The sequence below is a fragment of the Eumetopias jubatus genome, unplaced genomic scaffold (assembly GCF_037043125.1).
Source record: "Eumetopias jubatus isolate StellerSeaLion01/CBP00866 unplaced genomic scaffold, mEumJub1_p1.0 scaffold_14, whole genome shotgun sequence".
NCBI lineage: Eukaryota > Metazoa > Chordata > Mammalia > Carnivora > Otariidae > Eumetopias > Eumetopias jubatus.
In genome coordinates, this window is record NW_028274820.1 from 102,411,459 (window position 1) to 102,425,866 (window position 14,408).

Below are 14,408 nucleotides of genomic sequence, written 5' to 3' on the forward strand. Positions count from 1 at the left end.
CAGGTTATCTAATTTGCTGGCATAGAGTTGCTCATAATATGTTCTTATAATTGTTTGTATTTCTTTGGTGTTGGTTGTGATCTCTCCTCTTTCATTCATGATTTTGTTGATTTGGGTCATTTCTCTTTTCTTTTTGATCAGTCTGGCCAGGGGTTTATCAATCTTGTTAATTCTTTCAAAGAACCAGCTCCTAGTTTCGTTGATCTGTTCTACTGTTCTTTTGGTTTCTAGTTCATTGATTTCGGCTCTGATCTTTATTATTTCTCTTCTCCTGCTGGGTTTAGGCTTTCTTTGCTGTTCTTTCTCCAGCTCCTTTAGGTGTAGGTTTAGGTTGTGTATTTGAGACCTTTCTTGTTTCTTGAGAAAGGCTTGTATTGCTATATACTTTCCTCTCAAGACTGCCTTTGCTGTATCCCAAAGATTTTGAACAGTTGTGTTTTCATTTTCATTGGTTTCCATGAATTTTTAAAAGTCTTCTTTAATTTCCTGGTTGACCCATTCATTCTTTAGTAGGATGCTCTTTAGCCTCCATGTATTTGAGTTCTTTCCGACTTTCCTCTTGTGATTGAGTTCTAGTTTCAAAGCATTGTGGTCTGAAAATATGCAGGGAATGATCCCAATCTTTTGGTACCGGTTGAGACCTGATTTGTGACCTAGGATGTGATCAATTCTGGAGAATGTTCCATGGGCACTAGAGAAGAATGTGTATTCCGTTGCTTTGGGATGGAATGTTCTGAATATGTCTGTGAAGTCCATTTGGTCCAGTGTGTCCTTTAAAGTCTTTATTTCCTTGTTGATCTTTTGCTTAGATGATCTGTCCATTTCAGTCAGGGGGGTGTTAAAGTCCCCCACTATTATTGTATTGTTGTCAATGTGTTTCTTTGCTTTTGTTATTGATTGCCTTATATAATTGGCTGCTCCCATGTTCGGGGCATAGATATTTACAATTGTTAGATCTTCTTGTTGGATAGACCCTTTAAGTAGGATATAGTGTCCTTCCTCATCTCTTATTACAGTCTTTGTTTTAAAATCTAGTTTGTCTGATATAAGGATTGCCACCCCAGCTTTCTTTTGGTGTCCATGAGCATGGTAAATGGTTTTCCACCCCCTCACTTTCAATCTGGGGGTGTCTTTGGGTCTAAAATGAGTCTCTTGCAGACAGCATATTGATGGGTCTTGTTTTTTAATCCAATCTGATAGCCTGTGTCTTTTGATTGGGGCATTGAGCCCATTTACATTCAGGGTAACTATTGAAAGGTATGAATTTAGTGCCATTGTATTGCCTGTAAGGTGACTGTTACTGTATGTTGTCTGTGTTCCTTTCTGATCTTTGCTGCTTTTAGGCTCTCTCTTTGCTTAGAGGACCTCTTTCACTATTTCTTGGAGGGCTGGTTTCGTGTTTGCAAATTCCTTTAGTTTTTGTTTGTTCTGGAAGCTTTTTATCTCTCCTTCTATTTTCAATGACAGCCTAGCTGGATATAGTATTCTTGGCTGCATATTTTTCTCGTTTAGTGCTCTGAAGATATCTTGCCAGTCCTTTCTGGCCTGCCAGGTCTCTGTGGATAGGTCTGTTGCCAATCTAATATTTTTACCATTGTAGGTTACATATCTCTTCTCCTGAGCTGCTTTCAGGATTTTCTCTTTGTCTCTGAGACTCGTAAGTTTTACTATTAGATATCGGGGTGTTGACCTATTATTACTGATTTTGAGAGGGGTTCTCTGTGCCTCCCGGATTTTGATGCCTGTTTCCTTCCTCACATTAGGGAAGTTCTCTGCTATTATTTGCTCCAATATACCTTCTGCCCCTCTCTCTCTTTCTTCTTCTTCTGGGATCCCAATTATTCTAATGTTGTTTCGTCTTATCGTATCACTTATCTCTCGAATTCTGCCCTCGTGATCCTGTAGTTGTTTCTCTCTTTTTCTCAGCCTCTTTATTTTCCATCATTTGGTCTTCTATATCACTGATTCTCTCTTCCGCCTCATTTATCCTAGCAGTTAGTGCCCCCATTTTTGATTGCACCTCATCAATAGCCTTTTTGATTTCGACTTGGTTAGATTTTAGTTCTTTTATTTCTCCAGAAAGGGTTTCTCTAATAACTTCCATGCTTTTTTCAAGCCCAGCTAGTATCTTTAAAGTCATGATTCTGAACTCTAGGTCCGACATCGTACTAATGTCCGTATTGAGTAGGTCCCTGGCTGATGGTACTACCTCTTGTTCTTTTTGCCGAGGTGATATTTTCGTCTTGTCATTTTGTCCAGAGGAGAATAGATGAATGAGAGAACAAAATGCTAACAGGTTTACAACGTCCCCAGCAAATATACTGTATACAAATCAGAAAAGACCTGAAACCAGGGGAAAAGAAAGGGAAAGAAAGAGAAAAAAAGAAAAAAAGATAAAAACAAAAACAGAACAATACAAAACAAGCAGAATATGATCAAATATGATCAGGCTAGTGCATAGATCAGTGCCACACACTAGATTTTGGGCGTATTTTGGTCTGTTAGAAAAAAGTGCCTCCTAAAATTTTAAAGGAAGAAAGACATATATGTACAAAATAAGGGTTGATACAATGAAGGGATAGAAGATGACTGTAAAGATGAAAATTATAAAAGATTTTGTAAAAGGACTAGATAAGAAGTTGTGTGAAAAAAGAAAGAAGATTTAAGAAAAAAAAGAAAAGAAAAAAGGGAGAGAATGTGATCAGGCAGGAGACTAGAACAGAGCCATACACTAGTGATTTAGGGTATATTTTGATCTGTTAGAAGAAACTGTATCTCAAAATTTTAAAGAGAGAACAACTTATATATGTATGGCAAAAATAAGGGTAACTACTATGAAGGGATAAAATATGACTCTAAAAATGAAAAATAAAAAAAAATTTTTTTTTAAAAAGAGATTGATAAGATGTTGGTTGAAAAAGGGAAAAAGAAAAAAAAAACAGTTAACAAAAATTAACTTTGATGAACTAATGAATCATGGTAAAAAAAAAGCCATGAATTCTGTGTGCAGTATTCCCCTAGCGCTGGAGTTCGCCCGTTCTCCTTGATCGGTAAACTGGGTCTTGGCTTGCTGGCTGTTCGTGCTGATCTTCTGGGGGAGGGGCCTGTTGCCGTGGTTCCCAAATGTCTTTGCCGGAGGCGAAATTGCCCCGCCCTTGTCGGTCCGGGCTAAGGAAGCTGCTCGGGTTTGCTCTCAGGAGCTTTTGTACCCTGCAAGCTCTCCGTACAGCCTTGGAGGACCAGGGTGAAAATGGTGGCCTCCCAATCTCCACCCGGAGGAGCCGAGAACTCGGGGCCCCGCTCCTCAGTGCGCCCCCAGAGAAAAGCAGTCACTCCCGTCTCCCCGGTCTCCGGCCGCACTCCGTGCTCACCTGGCCTGTGACCGAGCCTTTCTATCTCTGGCACCCGACCCCGTGTGGAGTCTCCAAACCCAGCAGATCCCTGCGGTGTGCTCCCGCACCGCTCCTCCCGGGGGAGGAAGGGGAGTCTCCCCGGCTCTGCCGCTTGTTGGGTCCCTGCTGGAGGAGCAGTGGCCCGACTGGGCCGCGGATCACAGTTTATGGCCACCCCGAGCTGAGAGCCCGCGCCTCGGCGCCGTCTCTGCAGCCGGCTTCCCCGCTCCGATCCCTGGGAGCTCTGCCGCACTCAGGCACCCCCGGTCTTTCTGTGACCCCGAGGGTCCTGAGACCACACTGTCCCGCGAGGGTTCCACCCCCCGCTTAGCCACTGGAGCGACGTCCCTCCGCGGAGCCAGCTTCTAAAAGGTCCGATTTTGTGCTCCGCGGCTCTAGCACTTGCCAGAAGCGGCCGCCGGAGGCCTCCTCCCCCGCCGTCTATCCTCCCGAATATCGCCTCGGATTCACTTCTCCGCACGTCCTACCTTCCAGTAAGTGGTCGCTTCTCTGTTCAGAGAGTTGTTGCTACTCTCCTCTTTGATCTCCTGTTGAGTTCGTAGGTGTTCAGAATGGTTTGATCCCTATTCAGCTGAATTCCTGAGACCAGACGAAATCCAGGTCTCCTGCTCCTCCACCATCTTGCTCCCTCCTCCTCACTTCCTCATTCTTTAGGAAAACAGAAACGTGGGTCCAAAAGCCCCACTGCTGCATCCCCCACCCCCCTCCCCACGGACTCCACCTGCCTTCCCATCATCTCGACCGACCTGTCCAGACCCCGGCCTGAGCCCAGCTCCTCTGATTGTACATCAACCCCTCTTCTTCACCCTTCTGGGGACCTCGCTCTGGCAAGTGCCCCTCTCCCCGGGCCATCTGCGTCCCCTCTCTCCTGGACCACTGCCAACAACGTGCAACCACGCGTGTCCTCCCATCTTTAAAAAAGAAAACTCCCTTACCCGACTCTCCCCTCAGGCTACCACCCAATTTCTCTCTCCTTCACCGCAAATTTTGCTGATGTAGTATCTAGACTCAAGATTGCCTTGGAAGAGGCAAACTTTCCAGGCTTTATTTTTTTTTCTTTCACTTTTTTCTTAAGGATTTTATTTTTAAGTAATCTCTCCACCCGGTGTAAGGCTCAAACTCACAACCCAGAGATCAAGAGTCGCAGATTCTACTGACTGAGCCTGCCGGCGCCCTGCCCCCAGGCTTTAAGCCCCTAGGCATGGGGTGTTTGCGGGGGAGGGTTGCTCCACCTACAGACGATGCTGTTGGCACCTAGCAGGGCTTCTTCCGGTACCCCAGGGCATCTTCTCCTGCCCCCACCCGGCTGCTGGCTGGAGAAGAAGCAGAGCAGCATTTGCAAGGAGCTTTCTTCCAACTTAGGGTCGCCCCGGAGCCTCTGGGCCACAGCCACCAACCCCGCTCTGTGATTCCCCCAGGGTGCTCTTAATTTGTTTTCTTTCTTGTGTATTTTTGGTTTAGGGCTTTCTGAGTGGTTTAGGTGTGGTTTTTGTTTTCCCCTGATGCTGCTGCTATTTTTGGTTTGGGTTCCTGAAATCTTTGTTTTTCTGTCCCTTCTCCAAAGGAGACTCCGCAGAGGGGGTGAACACCAGGCTGCGAGCTTGGCGTCTCGGCAGCACCAGGCTGACCTTGCTCTCCCCCAGGGAAGCGGGAAGCTGCCCACACTACCATCAGGTGCTAAGCAGGCGGAGGTGTTTAGCCAGGGGCCCCCGGCAGGCCTAGAAGAAGAACCCCTACCACACACCTGCGACCCAAATCCAGAGGCAGATGTGTTTTGCTCCGACTTCTCTACATCCCAAGGGAAAACAATCACGGGACACCTTTCTGTGGCCTCTGTTACTGTGAGAACCCCCCACCCCCCACACTCCACCTCCCCACTCCATGAGGCCCAAGATGGCCTCTTCCAGTGAGCTTCCGGAGCACAGAGCAGGGAGAACAGGGGGTGGTCCCCCGCAGTGAAGGGTCACGAAGGCCTGTCCTGAATGCTGGCTGGCTGTGTCTTGCTGCGTTTATTGCTAAGCAAAACAAAGTGCTCCCTTGTTGTTATGGTGATGGTCATTCTGTCTCCACCTCGGCTGGCAGCAAAGAAATTAATGAGTTGAATTGCTTCTGGAAGGTTCTAGAGAGACACAGGCCAGGCACAAGAGTCCCAGAGACCTGAATTGGCAGCGAAAATAGAAAGTTCTTAAACCCCAAGTGATTGATAATGGTAGCAAAACAGCCTTTTGGAGGTTAAAAGTGTGTTTGCATCAGACTTCTGAAAGGTCAAGAGCGGTTAAAAGCTAGTGAGAGACCTGATTTTGATGTAAAGAAAGCCACCCAGACAGAAGGAGCGGGTCGGCATAAAGGGAACAGGGATTCCTGTGAAATTCTGCAGGAGCTTATGGCCTCCCAGAGCTTCCCCTGAGGGGAGACAGCGTCACACTGGTTCTTCTTCCAGAAGTTTCTCCAAATTCTCCAGAGTTGTTCACCTATAAAAAGCAAAGATTTCAGGAGAGGGGAACGGGGAATTATGGTTTAACAGACACAGGGTTTCAGCTTTACCAGATGACCAGTGCCTGGGATGGGCGGCGGGGGTGGTTGCAGGACATGACCGTGACCGTGACTGTGTGAATCCTGCCCAAGGGCACATTTGGGGTGGAAAGGGAAGGCTTTTGGCCATGACACGACTTCCACCCCAAGTTGTTCCTCTGGGGTGTCTGGTTCATTCCCACACCTTCAGAACACTGCTGCGCACTGAGGAGAGCTCCCTGCGGGCAAGGCCCGTGGCCTCTCGCTTGCAGCTGCATCTCCAGCTCCTTCATTCCGGTTGCTTGACATACATCCCAGGAGTTACACATTCCTCCCAGAGCCTCCTTCAATAGTGTGGCTGGAGGAACAGAAATTCCGTCTGCCTTCCTCAGGACTTGGCACACGCTGACTCTGCTCAACCACACAAATGGTAGGTGGTAAGGGGACAGCCACCACCCGCTCAGAAGACCGTGAAGGGGAGGGGTGCAGCCTGGGACCCCAGGATTTGGCCACTGTCTGAACAGCTAGAACCTTTTCTCCTCTCCACAAAGCCTTTCCCTCCAGCACCACTAGACCTGCTGGGGGAGGGAGGGCATGAAATGAAAAAACACTGGGGAAGATGACGGTCTCTGCCTCTCCGGGCTGGAGGACCGGCCACCCCCTCCGCGCTGGCCAAGCCCGGCTGCAGGCGTCCTCTGGGGAACCGCCCTTGTTTGGTATTTAAAGAGTGTGTGTAGGGGCACCTGGCCGGCTCAGTCAGAAGAGGGTGCGACCCTTGATCTCAGGGTTGTGAGTCCAAGTCCTATGTTGGGTGTAACGATTACTAAAAAAGGGGCGCCTGGGTGGCTCAGTTGGTTGGGTGACTGCCTTCAGCTCAGGTCATGGTCCTGGAGTCCCGGGATCGAGTCCCGCGTCGGGCTCCCTGCTCGGCGGGGAGTCAGCTTCTCCCTCTGACCCTCCCCCCTCTCATGTGCTCTCTCTCTCTCTCTCTCTCTCTCTCTCATTCTCTCTCTCTCAGGTAAATGAATAAATAAAATCTTTTTTAAAAAAGATGACTAAAAAAATGCACTTTAAAAAACTAAATAAATACATAAATAAAGAGTATGTGTGCCTCTTCCATAATCTAACCTGCAATTCCCTCAGGGCCCCATAGGTGTGTCCAGAGCTTCTATCCCAAAAGGAAGGAAGGAAGCAGGGAGCTCGGAGTTTGGCCAGCCAGCAGGATGACGAGGACAGAGTGCCAGTGCCAGGGAAAGGAAGATGGGTTGCTATGGGAAGGGGTCTCGCCCCTTCACCTCGTGGATGTAGAGTATACCACCTGGTCTCCTCAAGGATTAATTCCCCCACCTTCTGGGGTGTGTAGTTCTTTCTCTTCTCTCTTCTATCTCTGTACATCCAAAACCTGCGGGCCCTGCTTGGCACAGCAGCCCTGACACTTGACCCCAGCACCCCCAAAGTTTGGGAAAAAAATCAGGAGAGCTGTGGCTTTTGGATTTGCTCACAGCTCTGCCGTGAGGCCCTCCAGTCCACTGGCCCAGCGCGAAGGTACCGCCAAGGTCTTGGCACCGCGTGGGTTAAAAATGGAAGCGTCTCCTGAACAGGAGGCTCCAGCCTACACACACCTGGACCAGCCTTACCTGCGGCCAGAGTAATGTCATTGCTCCAAACAGCTCAGGCAGCCACTAAATTGTCATTCTTCTCTCTGTTCCAGAATCTTCTGGGGAGAAGGCATTTACCCGTGGACAACAGTCACCCCCTCACAACTGGAAGTCCCTGAGGCCCCATCAGCAAACCTGGCCTGAATCTACCTGCCCTGAGGCCAATCACTGAGTGGCCCAGGACCTCTGAGGGGATTTTTGTGTGGCCAGAAGCATAGTTCTTAGAGGGCCCTGCTCCTGCCCACAGCTCCAGCACCCTCTTCCTTCTGCTGTCGCCTCCAGGCCCCTCCGACTGCTGACCTTGGCCAGCGTAAAAGCCAGGCAAGAAGACGTGTGCGGCTAAGCAACAGTTTCTCTGCCCCCTGTCGGGGGACTGACCCTCCCTGCTGCCGAGAGCTGGTCTGACTCCCCACCAACCACCGCTTCCCTGCTGAAGAAAAGCACAGAACAGAAGCTGGGATGGAGGCATGTTGGGTGGGCCAGTGGAAGCAGGTGCGGTCAGCACCCTCTCCCTTGCCCCACCCGCCCACCCCTCTTCTGATGCAGACTCCTCCCCCGGTCCTGAGCCAGCTCCCGGATCACTGGGGATGCAATTAGCCACAGGACACTCTCCTTAAATCTCTGCCTCTGGCTTTCCTTGGGATCCTTGCGCCAGGCCAGCTCCCCGGAGCTCCAGACCCAGTGCTGGCCCCACCCCGCTGCACCCCGAGCTGCTGCACGCAGGGACCCCATGAGCACATGCTCTCCTCCAGCACCCCAGCTTCCTGGGCTCCCACCAGACCCTCACCCCTGTCCCCAGAGGACACTTCCACAGCCGTGTCTGGAGCCACTGCCGCTGGAATCTCTGGGGACTTGTTCTCCAGGCAAGGAAATGGACATCTGGCTCCTGATTTTGGCTTCCTGAGCGTATGATGTCTCCTCTTAGGGCTCGTAGCTGGCCTGGCTCCCGGTCCTTTAGTGGGGAATCGAGACTTGAGGAGATGGTGGCCATGCGACGGAATTCGAGGTGAAGGCTAATGGCCCGGGCCAGCACTCCCTGAGTGCCGGGGAGCCACACTGCCCTTGGGAGGAACTTGGAGGCCTGGTGACGCTCTCCTTTAGCGGGCACCTGGCCCCAGTCAGTGCTTGAGACAGATGCAGCTGTCACCCCAAAGTCCTCGGTCATGCGGGGTGCTCAACTGGTTGCTGTTAACAGATACTCAAGAGGGTCCCCTGATCTTGAAAGGAGTGTCGGGGCCAAGAGCCCTGGGGACAGCAGAGGCCGGAGATCAGGGCAGAGTCATGCGCCCCCGAATCTGAACGCCAGCTCTCTCACCACCTGTGTGAACCGGAGCACGTTGTAGCCACTCTGGGTCTCAGTTTGCTCATCTGCATAATGGAGATACAACTCTTACCTAGCTCATCAGTTGTCAGGAGCCAGAGGACGCTGTCCGTATGACATTTAACCACTGCCTGATCAGGGGCCGCATGACATTTGGAAATTGATCACTGAATCCATTTCCGCAGCCGAAAAGCTGCCGGAAGCAGGGCTCGGGGATTGAGTGGCCAGTGCAGCTGACTCGGGCCTGCAGGGCCTGAAGGGCCGGGGTGGGTCAGACCTCCACAGCTCAGGACTGAGCTCTGCGGGGCAGAAAATGAATGTCTGGAGGAAGAGGATTCCAAGAGGCAAGTCCAGCTTTACCCTGAGACCGTAAGACCCAGGGACCTTCCTCACCTCCAGCATGACACTCTGCTGGGGAACCAGACGCTGAGCCCTGGGCCTCAGCCCAAGGCACTGCCTGAGGCGTCACATCTACTCTGAGAGCCTGACCCAGATCACTGCCAGCGTCAGGCCCCTGCCCCAAGCACCCGGGAAATGGGTCCTCTCTGACCGTGAGCCCCATCCTCACTTGCCAAGCCCAGACAGGAAATTTCGGACCTTTCTTTCTGTGACTCTCTCCACCACAGCCCTGACCCCAATTTGGGGGTGTAGATCGGTGATTTCATGATTGTTGCTATAACTGTGGACCATCTTGGTGTTCTCCACTGAATGTAATTTCTAGGGGAACCAGAAAAGGCCAGAAAGCCAAGAGACTCAGAACACATACACAGCGGGTTCCCAAACCAAGCCCGGCAATTGTCAAATGCCAACCTGCACCGTGGTAGAAACCAACGCCTCCCACCCCCTCAGCCATGACCCCATCTTTCAGCCCCAAACCGCCTCACGTGGTCTGTGCCGCAGGTGAGCTCGCGGGGACTTCATGTCAACAGAGGCAGAGGGGCAGAAAGACAGAGGGACCACTCGACTCACCTCCAAGTGCAAACTGTCCCCCTTCCCCAAGGACACGCTCCCCTTCCTGCTTCCGAAACCCTTCCTTCCCTCTTCCTCCCTCCCCTCTGTATTTTTGACCAATAGATCTTTCCCTTCTCACATTGCCCATTGTTAAGATGTGACCTGTTAATCAAAATCACTTCTGTTTGTGGCTTTTCTGTACCTGCAGACAAGAAGTCAGAAGATGTGAGAAGAAATCAAGGAAGCAAGTCAGTCATCACTCGGAAGACACACACACCTGCTTAGCGGCAAAACCTGTTCCTTCCACATTCTCTTAATACAATAAGAGCAGTGGGTGCTAGAAGCCCTTCCAGGAAAAGAATACAGTTTAAAAGGCATTGAAGATTGTCCAAATGATATACTCAGCAAAAGAAAAAGATATTTCTGTGGACCGTAAATAATCTAACCTCAGAGCTGGTTACAATGTGGCAAATCTAGATACATATGAATTTACTCCCACCCCCATACTCTTTCTCCTCACTGCCCACAGTAGGGGGCCCTCGGGAGACATCTGAGCTTAGGAACTTGGTCTCCAGCCCCTTAAAAGAGGTCTTCTGCTCCCCAAGTCAAGCTTCCCCTCTGAGCTGCAAGGAAACCTTAATTTCCTCGTCTGTGCAATGCAAGAGTTTGACTAAATAACTGGTTTCCACACTCTGGTTGGTGGAGTGATTACATCAGCAAGATCAGATCAAGAATCAGAATCTCTGAAGATGGTACCCCAAAATGTGTACTTTTAAAAACACTCAAGTAATTGTGAAAAGCAGCAAGTTTGGAAGACACTCAACTAGATGAACTTTGAGGACTCAGAGTGTTACGAATATGGGATTCTGTATGTATTATACACCGCAACAGTTGATGATATTTATTAACCTATATGTCAGCTGGGGCTTAATTCCCACTTAAAAACTAGGAAAAATCATATCAACACCCTTTTCAAACTATATGGAAAATTCTAATGACCTACTCAGCAGTTCCGTGAATATTCTATACCACAATCTCTCATTTCCAGCATGGACAAGGGCTTCTGGCTTTAGCTAAATGCTTATTCTTTGCACTGAATCTTCTGGCTGTTTCTTCACTTCTGCTCTGGGGTCAGTTATGGGAGTTCGCTGATTTGTATGCACAAGACCACTCCTCACCTAAGGCGTGTGGGGTGACCTTTACTGAGGGCTTTGGGGGGGTGGCAGGGTGTTGCTGCAGAAACACAAAACACTTTGGACTGAGTACCAGGCAAACCTGTCACCTGAGTCCTCTGGCCAGAGACAAGTTATCCAGCAGCCCCTGCCTCTGCTTTTCCTCATGTGGTGCCCACGGGACAGAACACGGTCACCCACAGTAAGCAGGTGTCGCCATGAAGAGGTAGACGTGAAATGGATGGTGAGGCACAGACAGGACTCAGACACGTGGGAGAGAATCAGTGGTCAGAGGAGCAAGCACACAGGTGGGAAAGGAAAGGTGCCGAATCCCGCTCTCTGCGGAGCAGCCCACCGAGTAGGGGGCGAGCGGGACAGGGGGCCGGGGAGGCGGACGGAGGACGGGCTGCGCGCCTGTGTCCAGGCTCTCCTGTGCTCAGACAAACGTCATCGCGAAGTGTTTCACTGTATTAAACCACGTGGGAATTGGGTATAATCACTTAGTCGGAGAGGCCTCAGATTTGGGGCAAGACCATCAGGAGCTGGAGGGCAGTGGCCCGTCTCCCCAGGTGCACAGATCAAATTTGGACAAATGACACAAGCCCAGTTACTCGGTTTGCTGAGAGCAGACCACGGGCTCTTCAGATCAGCTTGGGAGGGATGTTTTCTTTCCAATTTCCAAAAACAAAATGCAAATTCTCTTCTTGTTTTTGCCCCAGGCCGACTGCCCTAAGGTGGTTCCTAAGTCGCTGAGCAAACTTTCCGATGCTCAGGGTTTTCCAAAGTCTCCCCTGGCTGTGGAATCTCCTGTGAAAACTCAGAACCTACAGCTTATGTCACTAACACAGAATCACCTGGGAAAACATTAGCATCTAAAGCTCACTCTCTGATACAGAGGAGCTGCTATCATCTGCCCTCTGCTTTTTCCATTCGAGGTCCCTGAAAAGTCACCAAATGCTCTCCCGGTACCGGGCCAACGCCAGCCAGGTCCTCCCAGGGTGGTTCTTCCCCATATGCTGATGTCAGGGGAAGGCAGGAGCCTTGACCTTTTCACTGGGGTACCACCAGCGTTTTGGACCTTGCCTGACCCACGTAGGTAGTTATACCTATTTGATGGATGGATGAATGAATGAATGAATGAATGAACAAATTGTCTTCGGGGCTCTTTCAGGCAAATGGGAGGACGGAAGATGGCAAGAGATGAAGAAAATGCCTATGGTAAGAATTGCCTCGCGGTGTATACTGGCCTCGGGGGTCAGCTCTGGGGAACAAGGGGACGTGCCAACTCAAGACTGAACAGACACAAATCCCAGAGGTGTCTCCATGCTGGGCTCAAACAGCAAGAGCCCAGATTTGCCTTTGTGCTGCATCTCCGCCCCGCCCTACTGTGAGATATTAAGTGCTTTGACTAGTCTGTGCCTCCCAACCCAGAGGGTAAACCGAGGATGAGAAATCTACTCTGACCCCCACACAAGAGGAGGTGGAGGGAATGAGACCATGGACTAGAGGGAACACGATTTACCAGGTAGAATGTGCTAGAGAACAAGGATGGGGGCTTAACAGGTATCTTCCTGGCAGCAGGTGTGAGAGCTGGGGAGGAGGAGGGCAATTGGGAAGGAGGGAAGAAGGAAAGAGACCAGCCCCCTAATCCTCTGAGCAACCCCGGGAGAAACAACTCTCTGTCACCACTCCCATCTGTGCGGAAGACGTTTAACACTCAGATGGAGCAACTTCCCCACGGTTACACGGCGGGCACACGCTGCGGCTGTGATTCCAACGCGCGGTGGCCGGGACTGCACACAGCCCCTCACTCCCAGGCCTCCGTGCCCTCCCGCCTCTCCTGGCTGGGACGCGGGGACGGCGCCCGGGAGAAGCATCCCAGAGGCCAGGGCAGGTGTCAAGCGGCAACAGGTCTGCACCGCGTGCGGGCCCAGACAGCACGTCCGCGGAGTCAGGGCCTGCCATCACGGAGCGGTGCCCTCCAGAGAGATGCGCACCAGCTGCTGGAGCGGGGCCAGGGGCCTGTGCTGAGGCCAAAGACGCAAGAGACATGGGGACAGACGCCCCGGGGCGGAACAAGCTCTGACCAGAACCCCTAGGAAAGGCTCGGTCGGAGAAGCAGAAGCCCAAGGCCTGGTGCTCTGCTGTGTTCCACAGGCGCCCCCGGGGCCCCGGGGAGCGGGAGGCGGGTCCGAGGCGGGCAGCCCACGCCTGCTGTGTCCTCACAGGTTCCGAGGACCCGGACGACGCGCCGCCCGCGCACGAGCCCCGGCTCAGGCTCATCCTGGCCGGCAAGACGGCGCGGGCAAGAGCGCCACGGGGAACAGCATCCTGGGCCACGGGCGCTTCCCGTCCAGGCTCGCGTCCACCCCGGTGACCAGGACCTGCGCCCTGGGGAGCCGCCGCTGGGCCCGCTGGCGCGTCGAGGTCACCGACACCCCGGACCTCTTCAGCGCCGACGGCCGCCGCGCCGACCCGGACTGCGCCGAGCGGGGCCGCTGCTACCTGCTGTCGGCGCCCGGGCCGCACGCGCTGCTGCTGGTCACCCAGCTGGGCCGCTTCACCGCCCAGGACGAGCAGGCCGTGCGCGGCGTCCGCGAGCTCTTCGGGGCCGGCGTCCTGGCGCGGGCCGTGCTCGTCTTCACCCGGAGTTGCTTTTATCTGTTTTCCCTGACCTCAGGCTGCCTTCCCCTGTCATTGGATTGTCTTCCCTCCTGTCTTTGCCCTCATGTCTCGCGGACTCCCCCAAAGGCCGAGAGGGAGAGCCAACACAGAGCAGAACCTCAGTCCATCCTCGTTTATTTGAGTTCAATCTGAGTTGAATAAATATAGGAAACAATCACATTGTGTTAAAGGAAATCGGTATTTCCTTTAGATGGTAAATGTTTGTTCTGCCTTATATTCTTGTTGAACAGACACTAACTCCTGTCATTCCTAACCCCGTCTGCAAAGACCATACACCACAGTACAAACACACCCACACACATTCGGGCATGTGATCAGAAGAACAGAATACATAGAGCCTGTCCATCTACCAGTCAGGCGATGTCTCCCTGGGCAAGGCCATTCCCACCCCTCAGCAGCGTGAAGGCAGATGGGTTCCTTAGGGGCCATTGAGACCCTGCAGAGACTCACCTTCCGAAGAGGTGTGTTTTCCTTGGTTTACACACTCACAGGGTAAGGTTACACGTTCCAACTCAGGGATGAATTAAAAAACATTGGAGAGGTTTGGAAATTTCTGTTTTATTTCAATCTCGAATAAAGGAGCAGACAGTCTTGGGGGCCAACTGGTGAAGTGAGGTGAGGTGCGGAGTCATCTTCTGTCCCATGTGTCTCTGGGAGGGTCAGCGCTCTGGTCCAGGTCAAATGAGCCCGGTTAGCC

General features: G+C 51.7%; 1 pseudogene across 1 annotated transcript; it reads left to right on the plus strand.

The window, feature by feature from the left end:
- The first annotated feature begins 9,927 nt into the window (after nt 1-9,927).
- On the plus strand, nt 9,928-13,868 carry LOC148162569 (GTPase IMAP family member 1-like; annotated as a pseudogene). Its single transcript, XR_015766729.1, has 3 exons — nt 9,928-11,334; nt 12,198-12,244; nt 13,255-13,868. The product of XR_015766729.1 is annotated as a GTPase IMAP family member 1-like (transcript).
- The last annotated feature ends 540 nt before the right edge of the window (nt 13,869-14,408 follow it).